The following is a 19,307-nucleotide window of genomic DNA, read 5'->3' on the forward strand; positions in this document are numbered from 1 at the left end:
ATCCTGTTGATCTGTTGGGTGTTGTATTGATGCTCCATAGCACAGATGGTAATTCTTCTACCCAACAACCCGGCGTTCTCTACAAAGGAACCATGAGCCGGGGCTTGATGCCTCTCAAGATCTCTTGATTAGCTCTTTCTGCTTGACCATTGGACTGTGGATGTGCCACTGATGAAACGTCGAGCCGGATGTGCTCCCGTTCGCAGAACTCCTTCATAACACCCTTGGATAAATTGGTACCATTATCTGTGATAATACTGTGCGGAAAGCCAAACCGGAAAATCACCTTTTTGATGAACTGAACCGTCGTGGCCGCATCACACTTGCTAACAGGTTCTGCCTCCACCCACTTTGTAAACTTGTCCATCGCCACCAGGAGGTGGGTCTTCTTATCTTTGGACCTTTTGAAAGGCCCAACCATATCCAGCCCCCAAGTCGCAAACGGCCAAGTAATTGGAATCATCCTCAATTCTTGAGCCGGTACATGAGCGCGTCTTGAAAACTTTTGGCAACCATCACATCGTCTGACCAGATCCTTCGCATCAGCATGAGCAGTTAACCAATAGAAACCATGGTGAAACGCTTTAGCCACCAGAGACTTTGAACCGGCGTGGTGCCCACAATCTCCTTCGTGGATCTCCCGCAAAAATTTCACGGCCTTCTTCAGGAGACACGCAACGTTGAAAAGCTCCCGATACACTGCAATGATGCAACTCAGCGTTGATGACAGCCATGGACTTGGATCGCCGGATTATCTGCCGGGCCAGAATCTCATCTTCTGGCAACTCGCCCCGGTTCTTGTACGCCAGATAAGGAAGCGTCCAATCCGGAACAACATGAAGAACCGCCACCAATTGAGCCTCCGGATCAGGAATGGCCAAATCCTCTTCACCAGGATCTTCACCGACGGGTTGTGTAGCACATCCAGAAAAACATTGGGTGGGACCGGTTTGCGCTGAGAGCCCAGCCGGCTTAAAGCGTCCGCCGCTTCATTTTTCCGCCGGTCCACGTGGTCCACCTGATAGCCTCTGAAATAACCTGCAACAATATCCACCTCACGACGATATGCTGCCATGAGTGGGTCCTTAGAGTCCCAAGTGCCGGACACTTGCTGAGCCACAAGGTCCGAATCACCGAAGCACTTAACTCGACTTAGATTCATCTCCTTAGCCATCTGAAGACCATGGAGCAAGGCTTCATACTCAGCTGCATTGTTAGTACAAGGGAACATTAAATGGAGAACATAACAAAACTTATCACCTCATGGGGAAGTTAATACGACTCCAGCCCCCGAGCCTTCCAACTGCCTGGACCCGTCAAAATGGATGGTCCAATACGTATGATCCGGCTTTTCTTCAGGTGCTTGCATTTCCGTCCAATCATTGATGAAGTCAACAAGTGCTTGAGACTTAATCGCTGTCCGAGGCACATATTTCAAACCGTACGGCCCCAGCTCTATAGCCCACTTTGCAATCCGGCCAGTTGCTTCCCGGTTCTGGATGATATCTCCCAAAGGAGCAGAACTGACCACCATAATTGGGTGCCCTTGGAAGTATTGCTTAAGCTTCCGGCTTGCCATAAAAACTCCGTACACCAGCTTCTGCCAATGCGGATACCTTTGCTTGGACTCAATGAGCACCTCACTGATATAATAGACCGGACGTTGAACCGGATGCTCCTTACCTGCCTCCTTTCGTTCCACCACAATAGCTACCCTGACCGCCCGAGCATTAGCAGCAACATATAACAGTAACGGCTCCTTGTCCATGGGAGCGGCGAGCACAGGCGGATTGGCCAATTGCCGCTTTAAGTCCTCAAATGCTTCATCAGCAGCAGAACTCCAGACGAACTGATCCGTCTTCTTCAACATCTGATACAAAGGGATCGCCTTCTCACCCAGGCGGCTGATAAACCGGCTTAACGCGGCAATCCGGCCTGCCAGGCGTTGAACATCATTGATACACTTCGGTTTAGCCAGGGAGGTGATGGCTGTGATCTTCTCCGAATTAGCCTCAATTCCCCTGTTGGACACCAGAAAGCCCAATAACTTGCCTGCCGGTACACCAAAGACACACTTGTCCGGATTAAGCATCATCTTGTACGTCCTTAGGTTATCAAAGGTTTCCTTCAAATCGTCAACCAGAGTCTCCTTCTACCTGGATTTAATCACGATATCATCCACGTAAGCATGTACATTACGACCAATCTGCTTGTGAAGACAATTTTGTACACACCGTTGATAAGTTGCCTGGGCACTTTTGAGCCCAAAGGGCATAGATACATAGCAGAAGGCTCCAAAGGGAGTTATGAATGCCATCTTCGCCTGGTCCTTAACTGCCATTTTGATCTGATGATAACCAGAATATGCATCCAAAAAACTTAAACGCTCACAACCCGCCATAGCATCAATGATTTGATCAATACGGGGGAGGGCAAAAGGATCTGCTGGATAAGCTTTATTAAGATCTGTGTAATCCACACACATACGCCAGGTGCCGTTTTTCTTAAGGACTAGCACCGGATTGGCAAGCCACTCAGGGTGAAAAACTTCAACAATAAAACCAGCTGCTAAGAGCCTGGCTACCTCTTCCCCAATCGCCTTGCGTCTTTCTTCGTTAAACCGGCGGAGGAACTGTTTCACCGGTTTATATTTAGGATCCACATTAAGTGTGTGATTAGCGAGTTGCCTCGGTACACCTGGCATGTCAGAGGGCTTCCATGCGAAAATGTCCCGATTCTCACGGATGAACTCGATGAGCGCGCTTTCCTATTTCGGATCTAAGTTGGCACTAATGCTGAACTGCTTGGACGAATCGCCAGGTACGAAGTCAACAAGCTTAGTTTCTGCTGCCGATTTGAACTTCAGGGCCGGATCATGCTCCGTAGTTGGCTTCTTCAACGGAGTCATGTCCGCCGGATCAACATTGTCTTTATAGTACTTCAACTCCTCGGTGGCACAAACCGACTCTGCATAAGCCGCATCTCCTTCCTCGCATTCCAAAGCGATTTTGCGGTTTCTGTGAACCGTTATTGTCCCCTTGTGACCCGGCATCTTGAGCTGCAAATACACATAACAGGGCCGAGCCATAAACTTGGCGTATGCCGGACGCCCAAACAGGGCATGATATGGACTTTGGATTTTCACCACTTCAAACGTTAATGTCTCCGACCTGGAATCATGATCATCCCCAAAGGCCACTTCAAGAGCTATCTTACCAACGGGATATGCTGATCTGCCAGGCACTACACCGTGGAATACTATATTGGACGGTTTGAGATTCTTATCTGTAAGTCCCATACGGCGGAAGGTCTCATAGTATAGGATGTTAATGCTGCTCCCTCCATCCATGAGCACTTTTGTGAACTTATAACCTCCCACCTGAGGCGCCACCACCAGAGCCAACTGACCCGGATTATCGACCTGGAGTGGGTGATCCTCTCTGCTCCATATGATTGGCTGTTCAGACCAACATAGATAACGGGGTGTGGCCGGTTCAACAGAGTTGACTGCCCGCCTCTGAACCTTCCGGTCTCGCTTGTCCAAGCTAGTGGTAAAGACATGGTACTGCCCACTACTCAACTGCTTTGGGTTGCTTTGGTAACCTGACTGTTGCTGCTGTTGGTTGTGACCACCCTGGTTGTTCTGACTATTTTGACTATTATGCCCGCCCGGATTATCATTAAATCCTGAACCGAAACTTCCTCCACCATAACCCGGCCCGGATCCTGAGCCGCCGCCAGATCCATGATCATACCGGAAATTATTAGAATTCTTGAACTCCTGCATAATAAAACAATCCTTCCAAAGGTGGTTTGCTGGCTCCTCCTTCGTCCCATGTTTTGGACAGGGCTGGTTTAGCAAATAGTTCAGGCGGTTTGGGTTGGGGTTGGGCGCTCCACTATGATTTTTCGGCCTGCCCTTGCGCCGCTGGCCATTGTCCTGTGCGTTGGTATTAGCCACAAAATCCATGTTGCCATCCGCTTTACGCTTGCCTCCTCCGCCATTGCCTATCCAGTGATGTTGCTGACCTTTGGAGCTGCTGTTCTTCTTCCCCTTCCCTGTCTTGTCATCATCAGACTCGGGATCCTTGGTACTATCAGAATCAGCATATTTTACCAAAGTGGCCATGAGGGTTCCCATGTCGGTGCAATGACGCTTCATCCGTCCCAATTTCAACTTCAGGGGCCCAAACCGGCAATTGCCTTCTAGGGTTAATACTGCGGTGTCAGCGTTGATGCGGTCTGAGGAGTGCAACACTTGTGAAACCCGGCGCACCCAATGAGTCGTTGACTCTCCTTCCTCCTGGACGCATGCAGCTAAGTCCACTATCGACATAGGCTGTTTACAGGTATCCTTGAAATTGTTGATAAACCGGGCTCGTAATTGGGCCCACGAGCTGATAGAATTAGCAGGCAAGCTTTTTAGCCAAGTACGGGCCGTTCCTTCAAGCATCATGGTGAAGTATTTCGCACACGCCGTGTCATCCACATCAAGCATCTCCATGGACATCTCATAGCTCTCTACCCATGTCTTTGGTGGTTGATCCGCCGTATAATTTGGTACCTTGCGTGGGCCTTTGAAATCCTTGGGCAAACGCACGTTGCATAAAGCGGGGACGAGGCAAGGCACCCCCAAAGAACTAGAAGTAACACCAGGTTCGATCGAAATGGTTGGTTGAACCGTCGTGAGCTGCCGAGCCTGATGCTGTGTAGCTAACTCGGCCTCTCTACGTACTCGGGCCCGGTTCACCACTTCCTGAGCGTCGTCAGCCCCACCCGTCGGGTTGTTGCCACGGGGTGCTCCACGTCGTTCATTACTCGATACTGTTGGTTCATCCATATGTCTGCTATAGCTCCGGCTCGGACGGGGGGTCGAGTGGATTCGGTCGCGGCTGTACGAGTACACTTCCTGTTGGGCCAAAGCTGTCCTCAGAAGTTCCTTGACCCGTCGCGTCTCTACTGCTTGCGGCGAGTCACATTCAACTGGAATGGCCTCCAGTCGTGCAGCAGCGGCAACAAGATTGTCCATTGGGTTGGAGTAGTGACCCGGAGGTGTTAAAGCATCCCGAGGTATAACGGTGTTTTGACGAGGCGGGTTGATCTGACGAGGCTGAACCGGTGCACCGGTCCTAGGGGCTTCTGCCCAGTTCCCCTTCAGCGGATTGCCGGCTCTTGGTCCTGGAGTGTTGAAAAGGTCTCTGGCCTCGAAAACCGAAGGTAAGCGGGATCGATGCTTCCTTCTCATGACTTCATGTGATGCGCTCTGGTCTAACATAAGCCTGTAGGCCTGTGCGTCTAAAGCAGCCCGCTTTGCGGCCATCCTGGTGTCCTCAGCCGCCAGATCCGCCTTGGCCTGGGTGATCTATTTCTTTATCTTTGCAATCTCCGTATTGTGAACGTCCTGATCTGGCGGATTAACTTCCGCCATAAGCACAGCCAACGCATCAAATAGCTCTGATAGAACCTGAGCCGGCGGGCGCACAGGGCCTCCTGCCCCGGCGGCCGTTGCTGCTGCTGAACCGGAAATCGTTGCCGCAGCTGTCGAAGAATGAAGCGCTGCTTGTGTTCCGGCCATGAATATTCCAACCCGGTTGGGCGGATCAGAGGGGTCCGGAATACTATCGCCATCGAAACAGCTCCCAATCCGGCCATCTTGTAGCTGATAAAGAGATTCGGTTTCTTCGGTCGAAGATTCATCACCGGAACGAATGGTAGTCTCCCCGCGAAGCTCTGATCCATCCTCATAACTCCCTCCATGGATCATTCCCACGAAGGCACGCTTCATGACCGGTTTAACCCGGGCGGATCGCGTACACTGAGCCGTCTCGATGAGGTCGGTGCAGATGTCCGGCTCAGGGCCCGGTTCACCGATCTTGCCAATGAAGACATGAATGCTACCAAAGGGGACCCGGTACCCGTACTTAATTGAGCCGGCCTCGGGGCCCCAGCCTGCGTCGTCGATGTAGAGTTTGCCGCGACGACTCTTAGTCATCCGGCCTACCGCGTAGCCCTCGAGTCCTTCAAAGCGGCCCTCCAAGAACCGGAAACCATCGTGCGATAGCCCCACGGTGGGCGCCAACTGTCGTGGTTTTGTCACGGCAGATGTCCTATTGAAAGGACTTAGTCGTGGAGCCATCGCTACGGGTTAGCTTGAAGGGGTTAAAGTGGACGCAAGAACGCAAGAGAGTTTATACTAGTTCGGCCCCTTCAATGAAGGTAAAGCCTACCTCTAGTTGTGATGGAATTGATGGGTGTTTCGATGACTAGGGAGCAAATAAGCTTCGCCTATGTCTCAAATTGTTGTCTGTTGTCCCTGAGCCGCCGCCGGGTCGTCCCCTTATATACATGGGTGACGCCTGCCGGTTCAGAGAGTCCCAACGCCGGTTCATACTCGTATCCGGGTTGGTCTCTCCTTGTTCCTAACTTATATTACAAGTATATGCACAAAGCCGATGTACGGCTACAGGTTGTAAACCGACTACGGGCCCTAGGCCTTTATCTGCCTCTTTGGGCTTTAACACCTTTGAACTACTGATGGAGTTAATCCGGCCCAGGTAGGCCGGTTTATGCCCAGTAGTAATATCCCCAACAACGAGCCTTAACACTCATAGGATCTCATACATCAGTATGTATTATTTCCAATAAGTCAGTTGCTCGCTCCATAGTTCCGGAGAACGGCGTTTTAGTCATCTTGCCCATGAGGCATGGTTCGCAAGCATCAACTGATTCATAATCAAGTGATTCCAAAAACCCATTAGCATGGAGTTTCTTCATGCGCTTTACACCAATATGACCTAAATGGCAGTGCCACAAATAAGTTGCACTATCATTATTAACTTTGCATCTTTTGGTTTCAATATTATGATTATGTGTATCACTATGATCAAGATCCAACGAACTATTTTCATTGGGTGTGTAACCATATAAGGTTTTATTCATGTAAACAGAACAACAATTTATTCTCTTACTTAAATGAATAACCGTATTACAATAAACATGATCAAATCATATTCATGCTCAATGCAAACACCAAATAACACTTATTCAGGTTCAACACTAATCCCGAAAGTATAGGGAGTGTGCGATGATGATCATATCAATCTTGGAACCACTTCCAACACACATCGTCACTTCACCCTTAACTAGTCTCTATTTATTCTGCAACTCCCGTTTCGAGTTACTAATCTTAGCAACTGAACTAGTATCAAATACTGAGGGGTTGCTATAAACACTAGTAAAGTACACATCAATAACATGTATATCAAATATACTTATGTTCACTTTGCCATCCTTCTTATCTGCCAATCACTTGGGGTAGTTCCGCTTCCAGTGACCAGTCCCTTTGCAGTAGAAACACTTAGTCCCAGACTTGGGACCAGACTTGGGCTTCTTCACTTGAGCAGCAACTTGCTTGCTGTTCTTCTTGAAGTTCCCCTTCTTCCCTCTGCCCTTTTCTTGAAACTAGTGGTCTTGTCTACCATCAACACTTGATGTTTTTCTCGATTTCTACCTTCGTCAATTTCCGCATTACGAAGAGCTTGGGAATCGTTTCTGTTATCCCTTGCATATCATAGTTCATCACGAAGTTCTACTAACTTGGTGATGGTGACTAGAGAATTCTGTCAATCACTATCTTATCTGGAAGATTAACTCCCACTTGATTCAAGCGATTGTAGTACTCAGACAATCTGAGCACATGCTCACTAGTTGAGCGATTCTCCTCCATCTTTTAGCTATAGAATTTGTTGGAGACTTCATATTTCTCAACTCGAGTATTTGCTTGAAATATTAACTTCAACTCCTGGAACATCTCATATGCTCCATGACGTTCAAAACGTCTTGGAAGTCCCGATTCTAAGCCATTAAGCACGGTGCACTAAACTATCAAGTAGTCATCATATTGAGCTAGCCAAACGTTCATAACGTCTGCATCTGCTCCTGCAATGGGTCCGTCACCTAGCAGTGCATCAAGGACATAATTCTTCTGTGCAGCAATGAGGATAAACCTCAGATCACGGATCCAATCCGCATCATTGCTACTAACATCTTTCAACACAATTTTCTCTAGGAACATATCAAAATAAACACAGGGAAGCAACAACGCGAGCTATTGATCTACAACATAATTTGCAAAATACTACCAGGACTAAGTTCATGATAAATTTAAGTTCAATTAATCATATTACTTAAGAACTCCCACTTAGATAGACATCCCTCTAATCCTCTAAGTGATTACGTGATCCAAATCAACTAAACCATGTCCGATCATCACGTGAGATGGAGTAGTTTCATTGGTGAACATCGCTATGTTGATCATATCTGCTATATGATTCACGCTCGACCTTTCGGTCTCCGTGTTCCAAGGCCATATATGTATATGCTTGGCTCGTCAAGTATAACCTGAGTATTCTGCGTGTGCAACTGTTTTGCACCCGTTGTATTTGAACGTAGAGCCTATCACACCCGATCATCATGTGGTGTCTCAGCACGAAGAACTTTCGCAATGGTGCATACTCAGGGAGAACACTTCTTGATAATTAGTGAGAGATCATCTTATAATGCTACCGTCAATCAAAGCAAGATAAGATGCATAAAAGATAAACATCACATGCAATCAATATAAGTGATATGATATGGCCACCATCATCTTGTGCTTGTGATCTCCATCTTCGAAGCACCGTCATGATCACCATCGTCACCGGCGCGACACCTTGATCTCCATCGTAGCATCGTTGTCGTCTCGCCAATCTTATGCTTCCACGACTACCGCTACCGCTTAGTGATAAAGTAAAACATTACAGCGCGATTGCATTGCATACAATAAAGCGACAACCATATGGCTCCTGCCAGTTGCCGATAACTCGGTTACAAAACATGATCATCTCATACAATAAAATTTAGCATCATGTCTTGACCATATCACATCACAACATGCCCTGCAAAAACAAGTTAGACGTCCTCTACTTTGTTGTTGCAAGTTTTACGTGGCTGCTACGGGCTTAAGCAAGAACCAATCTTAACTACGCATCAAAACCACAACGATAGTTTGTCAAGTTGGTGCTGTTTTAACCTTCGCAAGGACCGGGCGTAGCCACACTCGGTTCAACTAAAGTTGGAGAAACTGTCACCCGCTAGCCACCTTTGTGAAAAGCACGCCGAGAGAACCGGTCTCGCGTAAGCGTACGCGTAATGTCGGTCCGGGCCGCTTCGTCCAACAATACCGCCGAACCAAAGTATGACATGCTGGTAAGCGGTATGACTTATATCGCCCACAACTCACTTGTGTTTTACTCGTGCATATAACATCAACACATAAAACCTAGGCTCTGATACCACTGTTGGGGAACGTAGTAATTTCAAAAAATTTCCTACGCACACGCAAGATCATGGTGATGCATAGCAACGAGAGGGGAGAGTGTGATCTACGTACCCTTGTAGACCGACAGCGGAAGCGTTAGCACAACGCGGTTGATGTAGTTGTACGTCTTCACGGCCCGACCGATCAAGCACCGAAACTACAGCACCTCCGAGTTTTAGCACACGTTCAGCTCGATGACGATCCCCGGACTCCGATCCAGCAATGTGTCGGGGAAGAGTTCCGCCAGCACGACAGCGTGGTGACGATCTTGATGTTCTACCGTCGTAGGGCTTCGCCTAAGCACCGCTACAATATTATCGAGGATTATGGTGGAAGGGGGCACCGCACACAGCTAAGAATATGATCACGTGGATCAACTTGTGTCTATGGGGTGCCCCTTGCCTCCGTATATAAAGGATCCAAGGGGGGGGGGTGCGGCCGGCCCTAGTCGGAGGCGCGCAGGAGGAGTCCTACTCCTACCGGGAGTAGGACTCCCCTCCCTTTCCTTGTCCAAGTAGGAGAGAGGAAGGAAAGAGGGGGGCGCCGCCCCTCCCTCCTTGTCCAATTCGGACTAGGGGGAGAGGGGGCGCGCGGCCTGCCGTGGCAGCCCATCCTCTTCTCCACTTTAGGCCCATGAGGCCCATTAACCCCCGGGGGGTTCCGGTAACCCCCCGGTGCTCCGGTTTTATCCGAAACTTCCCCGGAACACTTCCGGTGTTCGAATATAGCCGTCCAATATATCAATCTTTATGTCTCGACCATTTCGAGACTCCTCGTTATGTCCGTGATCATATCCGGGACTCCGAACTAACTTCGGTACATCAAAACTCATAAACTCATTATATAACTGTCATCGAAACCTTAAGCGTGCGGATCCTACGGGTTCGAGAACAATGTAGACATGACCGAGACACGTCTGCGGTCAATAACCAATAGCGGAACCTGGATGCTCATATTGGCTCCCACATATTCTACGAAGATCTTTATCGGTCAGACCGCATAACAACATACGTTGTTCCCTTTGTCATCGGTATGTTACTTGCCCGAGATTCGATCGTCGGTATCTTAATACCTAGTTCAATCTCGTTACCGGCAAGTCTCTTTACTCGTTCCGTAATACATCATCTCACAACTAACTCATTAGTTGCAATGCTTGCAAGGCTTATGTGATGTGCATTACTGAGAGGGCCTAGAGATACCTCTCTGACAATCGGAGTGACAAATCCTAATCTCGAAATACGCCAACACAACATGTACCTTTGGAGACACCTGTAGAGCTCCTTTATAATCACCCAGTTATGTTGTGACGTTTGGTAGCACACAAAGTGTTCCTCCGGCAAACGGGAGTTGCATAATCTCATAGTCATAGGAACATGTATAAGTCATGAAGAAAGCAATAGCAACATACTAAACGATCGGGTGCTAAGATAATGGAATGGGTCATGTCAATCACATAATTCTCCTAATGATGTGATCCCGTTAATCAAATAACAACTCTTTTGTTTATGGTTAGGAAACATAACCATCTTCGATTAACGAGCTAGTCAAGTAGAGGCATACTAGTGACACTCTGTTTGTCTATGTATTCACACATGTATTATGTTTCCGGTTAATACAATTCTAGCATGAATAACAAACATTTATCATGATATAAGGAAATAAATAATAACTTTATTATTGCCTCTAGGGCATATTTCCTTCAATATATACCTAGATAAAGGAGAATTTAGATCTAACTTGAAGCATTAAGAGAAAAACTTCCCCAAACTCACATCGGTAAAAAAAATTAAATTTAGATCAGGTAAAGCAAAGTTTAATCTGTACATAAAACATAGAAAAAAGAATAAATAGACCAAGCCCATGCATCATCTTTCTGCTTACCTCGTCGATGACTGCAAGAAACTACTTTTCTCTTGTTTCATTGTGAGAGCAGATCGTATTCATCTTATTTGTTGCTGCCAAATACTATTGTTTTAACTATTTTCCTTGCATGACTGGTGCATTATGTATATTCTTTTCAGACGTAGAGCAATCACAAACATCAGCATGAACAACCTCGCCTGTTTGTTTAAATAGGTCGTGCTTGATCTTGATGGAGAACAAATTCGCCTGCAATCTGGTCATAATCTTGCTGGGCAACACATGCACGTGTTCTTGCTTTCCAATTAATCTTCATCATGCTTCGATCCATTCTTTCCAACCAAACTGGAGGCATCGTATTGATGTCGACGATCTGGACGAAAACGCGGTGGCATCCCCATCGGTTCACGAGAAGGACGACGCAAACGTCTGCCGTGTGGAGAAGACCACTGACGACACAGAGCCGGGCATCCCCGCATAGAGGTAGCCACCGCCGCCGCCGCCATCGACCTGGCCTGCCATGAGCCCTCGGATCGGTGGTAAATTGTAGCTGCACCTGGACGGGGCTTTGCGCTTTGCGGCGGCGTCAATCTGAGTTGTATACAAATAGGACCAGATAAAAGAATCATCTCTGCTCTTTTGAAATCAGAATCCAACACAGCAAAAGTACGCAAGGACACAGACATGGCCACATGCCAATGCAACTTCCTGCCAATTAGCACCAAACAACAGAAATCAACAACACAGCACGCATGGTTAGGAGGTTACGAGATGGCCGGATGGCAAAATTGATGAACTGCTCGATAATGGTGTCACCGATGTGCAGCTACAGCTCGCAGCCTGAATAACTCTTAAGGCCCAAGCTCCTCCACACTGAATCCCACCCCCCCCAGAACAATCGGAGCCCAGAATAGCCACTGCAAAAATCTCAGTGAATCCCAGCGAGTGCCTGCGTCCGATCCAGTGAGACGGCGTTAGAGCTTCGATGCCGAAGCTGAACCGCCCAAAGCTCGTCGTCGGCTCTGCGTCCCTGTCGTTCCTTGATCTGGTCCGAGCTCGGGGTAAGGCGACCGCTGTAAGGCCACGGCGTCCTCGTCGTCCCTCGATCTATCGCGACATCGGAGCGAGGCGCCCCCTGCAGGGTCGTGGCATCAGCGACATGTTCGGTGTTCTCCCGATTAGATTCATAGGGGCGCTTAATATAGTTGGTAGTTCTCGGTCGTGTTCGGATCGGTCTCCTGATAGTTGTGGGGCAAGAAAAGAAACGAGGCCTGATATACGAAATGTAAATAGGAAAGGAAACAGGCAGACAAGAAACGCTGGATGGACCAAAACGTACTGAAAAAAGAGGATGATGGTGAACCCACGGAGTCAGTTCATGCTTTATTATTAGGGAAAGATATAGTAGGTCGTGAACCTATTTTTATCGTGATAGGTGAACCACGAAGCAACTAGGGTTTTGGCGCGCGGTGGCCGACGTCTTAGCTGTTCCAGGTCGGCTCTTTGATGTGTCATCGTTGGTCTCCTTTTCTTCATCACGAGCTGGATAGAGGATTTTTTGATGTGGCATCAGCGTTTTTTTCCTGACTGTCTAGATTAGATCAGCAGATTGTTCATGGAAGTTATAAGGTTTTGAGGCTGTGCTCTTCATCCTCCTCAGAGGGAGCTCCGTCTCCAGATTCGCCGTCCCCTAGCAAATTTAATTTAGGGTTTGCTGTCCTCCGGCGCCGCCGCCGACCGAGAGTTTTTTCGTTGTTTTACTGCCATGAAGATACTAGCATGGAACTGTCACGGGCTCGGGAACGCCCCAGCAGTCCGAGTTTTCTTGGATGTCCAGCGAAGTTGCAACCTTGATGTGATGTTCTTGTCGGAGACTCACCTCGAATCTTATTTGGCTGAATGTTTGCGAAAGAGATTGAAGATGGACCAATAACTAGTCTGCCCAGGTGATGGGAGGAAAGGTGGTATAATTTTGTTTTGGAACAATAATATTGAAGTCCATATATTAGCCCTTGGTACTATGTTCATTAATGTAAAAATTGAAGAAAGAGACAATACATTTTGGTGTTTGACTACAGGGATGCATGTGGAGTTTAAGTGAGAAAATAAACATTTGACTTGGAGTCGCATGAGGCAACTGCACCAAAACCAGAACCTCCCATGGTTACGTATAGGAGATTGTAATGAAATCCAGTTCCTCCATGAAAAGGGAGGTGGGAATCCAAAGCCCATCCAATATATGCAAGCCTTTCAGAATGAAATGGACGATTGCGAGCTTCAGGATCTTGATTTTGTGGGTGGGGGGAGGGGCGTTTCACATGGTACAAAGCCAGAATTAAGGAATGATTGGAAAGATGTCTCGTGAACAAAGCATGGAGTAATCTTTTTTCTCAAGCAGCCTTAGAGAACCGAGAGTTTAATCACTCGGATCATCGACCCCTACTAGTGTATACTAATTTTTATGGTCGGTCGGTTAGTGGATCTAGTAACATGTGTGAAGCTTTTTTTAACACAATGGTTGAGGAAGCATGGACAAAAACTGGTGTTGATCCCAGGGTAACAAACATTTATGAGAGACTAAATAAAATGCATGATCAATTCAACGATTGGGATCAGTGGGTTCTAAAGAAACCTAGGAAGCGGCTATGCAAGGTGCAAAGGGATTTGGAGAAAGTCATGGCAGGGCCAATGAACGATGATAATGTGGAGAAGAGAAAGGAACTTTCTGAACTAATTGAATACTTGTTGGAATTAGAAGAGATCCAAGTTATGCAGAGATCACGGGTAAACTGGCTGAAATATGGGGACCATAACACTAGGTTCTTTCAAGATTTTGCGTCGGCGAGAAGGAAGGAAAACTTCGTGAAAAAACTAAAGGACAAGGGAGGTAATTGGCTACAAGGTATGCAACACCTAAATCCGCATATTTTGTACTACTTCTCTCACCTGTTCACCTCGGAGGTGCAACACCCAGAACCGATTATTTTGTAGAAAGTACAACCCAAAGTGACCAGTCAGATGAATGATTTTTATGGCCCCCTATACCTGTGATGATGTGAAGATGGCAGTACATAGCATTGGTGATCTTCAGGCACTTGGCCCAGATGGACTACATGATGTCTTCTTTATTAAATATTGGCATATTATCATAGATGAAATTACACAAGAAGTGTTGTTTGCTACTAATTCTAGGAAGATACCAGCTGAGTGGAATGACACCACCATTGTGCTGATCCCAAAAACTGACACCACAGAGCTGGTAACTCAATTCCGTCCTATAAGTCTTTGTAATGTTCTCCATAAAATCATGTCCAATATGCTAGCTTCACGTTTGAAAAATATCCTGTCAGAGATTATTTCAACCACACAAAGTGCCTTTGTACCTGGTAGGATGATTACAGACAACATCCTAATAGCTTATGAGTGTATTCATAAGATAAAAAATAAGAGAGCTGGTAAAACTGGGCTTTGTGTTGTTAAATTGGACATGCACAAAGCATACGATAGGGTGGAATGGTCCTTTCTGCGTGACATGATGACCACCCTAGGATTCCATGAACATTGGATTGAGATAATGATGTCATGTGTGAGCTCGGTAAGATACAAAGTGAGGTTTAATTCCCAGGAGACATATTCGTTTATTCCTACTAGACGCATACGGCACGGGGTCCCCTTTCCCCTTACCTTTTCCTGCTTTGTGCCTAGGGTCTTTCTAGTTTATTGCAGTATGAAGAAGAAGCTGGTGGCATAGAGGGATTAGAGTGTGAAGAAATGCACTATCAGTATCGCACCTTTTATTCACTGACGAATCTCTGTTTCTTATGAAAGCGGATGTTTTAAATCCAGCTTCCTTACAACATGTTTTGGATACCTATTGTCAAAGCTCACGACAATTGGTGAGTCTATCAAAGTCAAGTATTTTCTTCAGTCCTAGTACTCCAGCTACTTCCAGGGCTGAAATTTGTCAGGAGTTACACATTGACACTAAAGCATTATCAGATAGATACTTGGGAGTACTAGCACTAGTTGGTGTAAACATAAGTGATTGCTTCAGACATTTTTATGAGAGAATCAAGGAAAGATTAATGGGTTGGATGGAGAAGCAATTATCTATTGGTGGTAAGGAGATACTTGTTAAGTCTGTGGCTCAGGCCATCCCGGTCTTTGTCATATCAATATTCTACCTACCGAAAGATGTATGTAAAGATATCACTAACTTGATTGCATAGTTTTGGTGGGGAGATGATGAGGCTCATAAGAGGATGCATTGGTATACTTGGTGGAAACTGTGTTACCCAAAGAGTGGAGGAATGGGTTTTAGAGAACTTCATTCCTTTAACTTGGCAATGCTCTCAAATAGTGTTGGTGTCTTATTACCAACCCTAATTCCTTATGTGCCAGGGTGTTGAAGGCAAAATACTTCCCCAACACACACTAACTCCAAGCTACCCAAAAAATGGTGCTTCTTTCACTTAGCAAAGCATCATGAAAGGATTGGAAACTTTCAAGCTGGGACATATTTGGCGTATTGGAATAGGAGAAAGTGTTAATATCTGGATAGATCCTTGGGTGCCTGCAAGCCCGCATAGGAGAATTATTACATCTCGAGGACTCACGATCCTGACGCAGGTAAGCAAATTGATAGATCCTAATATAGAGAGATGTGATGAAGAGTTGATTCGCTCAATCTTCAACCCAGTTGACATCAGGAGAATACTACAATTCCTGAGCAACATTCAAGCCTTTGATGATTTTATTGCTTGGAATCCCGATCAAAAGGGTATATTCTCAGTGAGGACTGCGTATAAAATTCAGTGGTTTTGAACTTTCCGGGTGCATGCAAATCAACTGGCAAGACCAGGGGGCTCAAGGTCACTAGAAATATGGTCTAGGCTTTGGAAACTTCACATCCCACGTAAAGTTTTGATTTTCTATTGACGAGCTCTTCATGGAATAATCCCCTTAAAATCTATACTTACTAACAAACATGCTGGCTCGAATAGTGCTTGCCTGATCTGCCACCAAGTAGCAGAGGATGTACGCCATCTTCTGTTCGATTGTGTCCATGTGAAGGAGCTCTGGTCCAAGCTGGGGTTTTTACAATGGGTTGAGGAGGCCAAACTTATTAACCGATCTGGTTCAATCGTTCTTGAACACCTACTTCTAGCTGATGATAGTCTAGTACCACTAAAACCCAACTTGGATGTCAAAAAAATTATTGCAGTAGGGGGCTGGTACTTGTGGTGGCTCCGAAGATAGTTCACTCATGATGGGAAGCCACCATCCCCTTGTAGATGGCCTATGTCTGTTTTTTGGCTATAGCTAACAACTTCCATGAAGCCAACACGAACAAACAAGACAACAATGAATAGAGATGGGGTAAGCCTGACCCTAAATCCATGAAATTAAATGTTGATGTTGCTTTCTTTGTTGATGAGGGAGCTGGAGCGACAACAGATGTACTACGAGATAATAGTGAGAACTTCCTAGCAGCTCAAAGCAGATACATTCCTCACGCGGCTGATATAGTAACATCTGAAGCATTGGCAATGCGCAATGGTCTGGAATTTGCAAATTCTCTTGTGTTTTCTAGAGTGGAAGCAGAATCGGATTCTCAGGTAGTGACCGATTACTACACGTGACAAACAAGATGGTGGGACTCCGTGGCGACAATTTTTGCAAAATGTGTGGATGTTGCTTCACTTATAGGGAAGATCAACTTTAAACGTTGTGTTCAATGTTGAAATAAAGCGGCACATGTGCTAGCTAGTTATAGTTATTGTAATAATATTTCGAGTACTTGGATGGATGAGGCTCCTGCCTGTCGAGTCCTGGAACTTGTGAATAATGTAATTTCCATTTAATTTCAGTAAAGCTAGACATGGTGGCCTTCCCTAAAAAAAAACTATTTCTTTAACAAAGTCGAGGAACACTCATGGGTCGCTGCAGATCATTGGAAAATAAAAAAATGTAAATAGATAACATACATTTTCTTCAAATAGTTTCAGACATAAGATAAGAGTGCAGGATAAACTAAGCATATGTGTGCTCTAGAATATGCATATGTGTGAGAGCTATATGGAAAATAGTTAAATATGCATACCTATGTAATATCCTATATAGCTTAATATTTGTCAAAAAAGGTAACAACTTAGTAGGATGTAGAATGATTTGCTCTCCTGTGTTGAACTCTAAGTCAAAATAGCACATCTTCTAGCATGAATTATATAGTATTGCTCACAAGAAAATAATGCGCATAGAACATACGGTCGACAAGAAAAGAAGTATCGCCTTGCATGGCATACGTGACCAGGTTTTGGTTTAACATTCAAGTGTCCAAGAATCGCCTCGCTTCCGGCTAGTGAACTATTTCTTGTACTTTTTGCTCTTGCCCCAATCAAAGCGGTTTCTAGTACTTCTTGCTTTTGCCTCGATCAAATGAGCTTTGCATCCATCCTTTCACCGCTACCTAAAACCTGCAAATGGAAATGACACACAAGAAATTAAAGGATGGAACGCCGGGAGAATACCAATGGTCAGCGGCCGCCAAGACCCTCCTTTTGCCATGCTCAACACATGGTTCAGATTACCAGAGGCAGTGCCCCAGCCAGGAGTCAGGGACGGACATTGTGACACAAGCAACGGTGCACATCGTAGGGTAAAAAAGGTGTGTTCGTCTTTTACTAAAAATTCACAATGTAATTTATATTTCTTCTAATTTCTCATAATTCCATTTTTACTCCAGCATGCCATACATGCAAACCTCGGCGAAACGCTACATCTGGCCTCTTTATCATTTCAAACCGTTTTTTGGCCTCCCGCTTCGCGTCTCAAGGCGCGGCCTCTATTGGCACGTCTTGTCAAAGCAGAGATCGTGCCCACTTATTACGGGATCCTCATCAATACGGGTTTGGGTAATCCAACCGTGTCATTCATACAAACCCTTGGGAACAGGCGAGTTTTAAGGCTTAAGGGGGGGGGGGGGCTTGATATTCACTGCCTATATAAGTGGATAAAGATCCCTATTTTCACCCCACGCCTTCTTCCTTCTCCTGTTTCCCATCCTCAAGCTCCAGCGCCCAAGCTTCAATCTTTACCACCGCCACCAACCTCTCCAGCCATGTCTGAATCCGGCTCACAGGGCAAGTGGGTGGCCTCCTTCGTCACAGAGAAGGACGTCAAGGAGCTTTGAGGGGCGGGGTACCTGACTGCGGACATCGCGCATAGGCTCCCTGCCAAGAAGCAAGTCATCCCCACTCCGGAGCCCGGCGAAAGGGTTGTGTTCATCCCCCACTTTCTCCGCGGGCTAGGGTTTCCTCTCCACCCCTTTGTCCGTGGCCTCATGTTCTACTATGGGCTAGTTTTTCATGATCTGGCCCAAATTCTTTCCTCCACATCTCGGCATTTATCATTGTGTGTGAGGCGCTTCTCCGCATCCCCCCACACTTCAACCTATGGCTCAAAGTCTTCAACATGAAGCCGAAGGTGGTCGACGGGCAACACGCGGACTGCGGCGGTGCCATCGTGAGCAAGCTCCCCAACACCACTTGGCCCAAAGGGTCCTTCGTGGAGACCGTCAAGGTATGGCAACAGGAGTGGTTCTACATCACCGAACCCCACGGCGCCGCATGGGCGGCCACTCCTGAGTTTAGATCTGGATCCCCTATGCGGCTCGCATCATGGACCAACAAGGGTCTGGACTGGGGGTCGACCGCGGAAGTGATGACGCTGCAAAAGCGCATAAAAACATGATAAGCAAGAACACCAGCCTCAGCGACGTGATTCAGGTGATGCTCTTCCGCCAGATACTTCCCTGTCAACGCCGGCCTCTCCATATGTGGGAGTTCAATCTGGAAGGTCCCCGAACCCTGCAACACTTCTTCAGCACAACAAACGAAGAGATCTGGAAGCTGCTCTTCAAGGCCCCGAAGTCGTGGACGAAGAAGACCGAAGACTTCGGCCTCGACAGCCCGAATCCGGCTACTTCGGTAAGTGTTTTATCCGAATATACACTTCGGTCCATAAATTCTTAGGCATGATGAGTTTTCGTCCCTCTCACAGGGCTGGACAATGAAGGCGGAGCGGATCA

General features: G+C 46.6%; 1 pseudogene; it reads left to right on the top strand.

The window, feature by feature from the left end:
• The first annotated feature begins 18,338 nt into the window (after positions 1–18,338).
• On the top strand, positions 18,339–18,970 carry LOC147979334 (uncharacterized; annotated as a pseudogene).
• The last annotated feature ends 337 nt before the right edge of the window (positions 18,971–19,307 follow it).

This window comes from Triticum urartu, chromosome 3A (assembly GCF_056163025.1).
Source record: "Triticum urartu cultivar PI428250 chromosome 3A, HENAU_Tu73, whole genome shotgun sequence".
NCBI classification, from domain to species: Eukaryota; Viridiplantae; Streptophyta; class Magnoliopsida; order Poales; family Poaceae; genus Triticum; species Triticum urartu.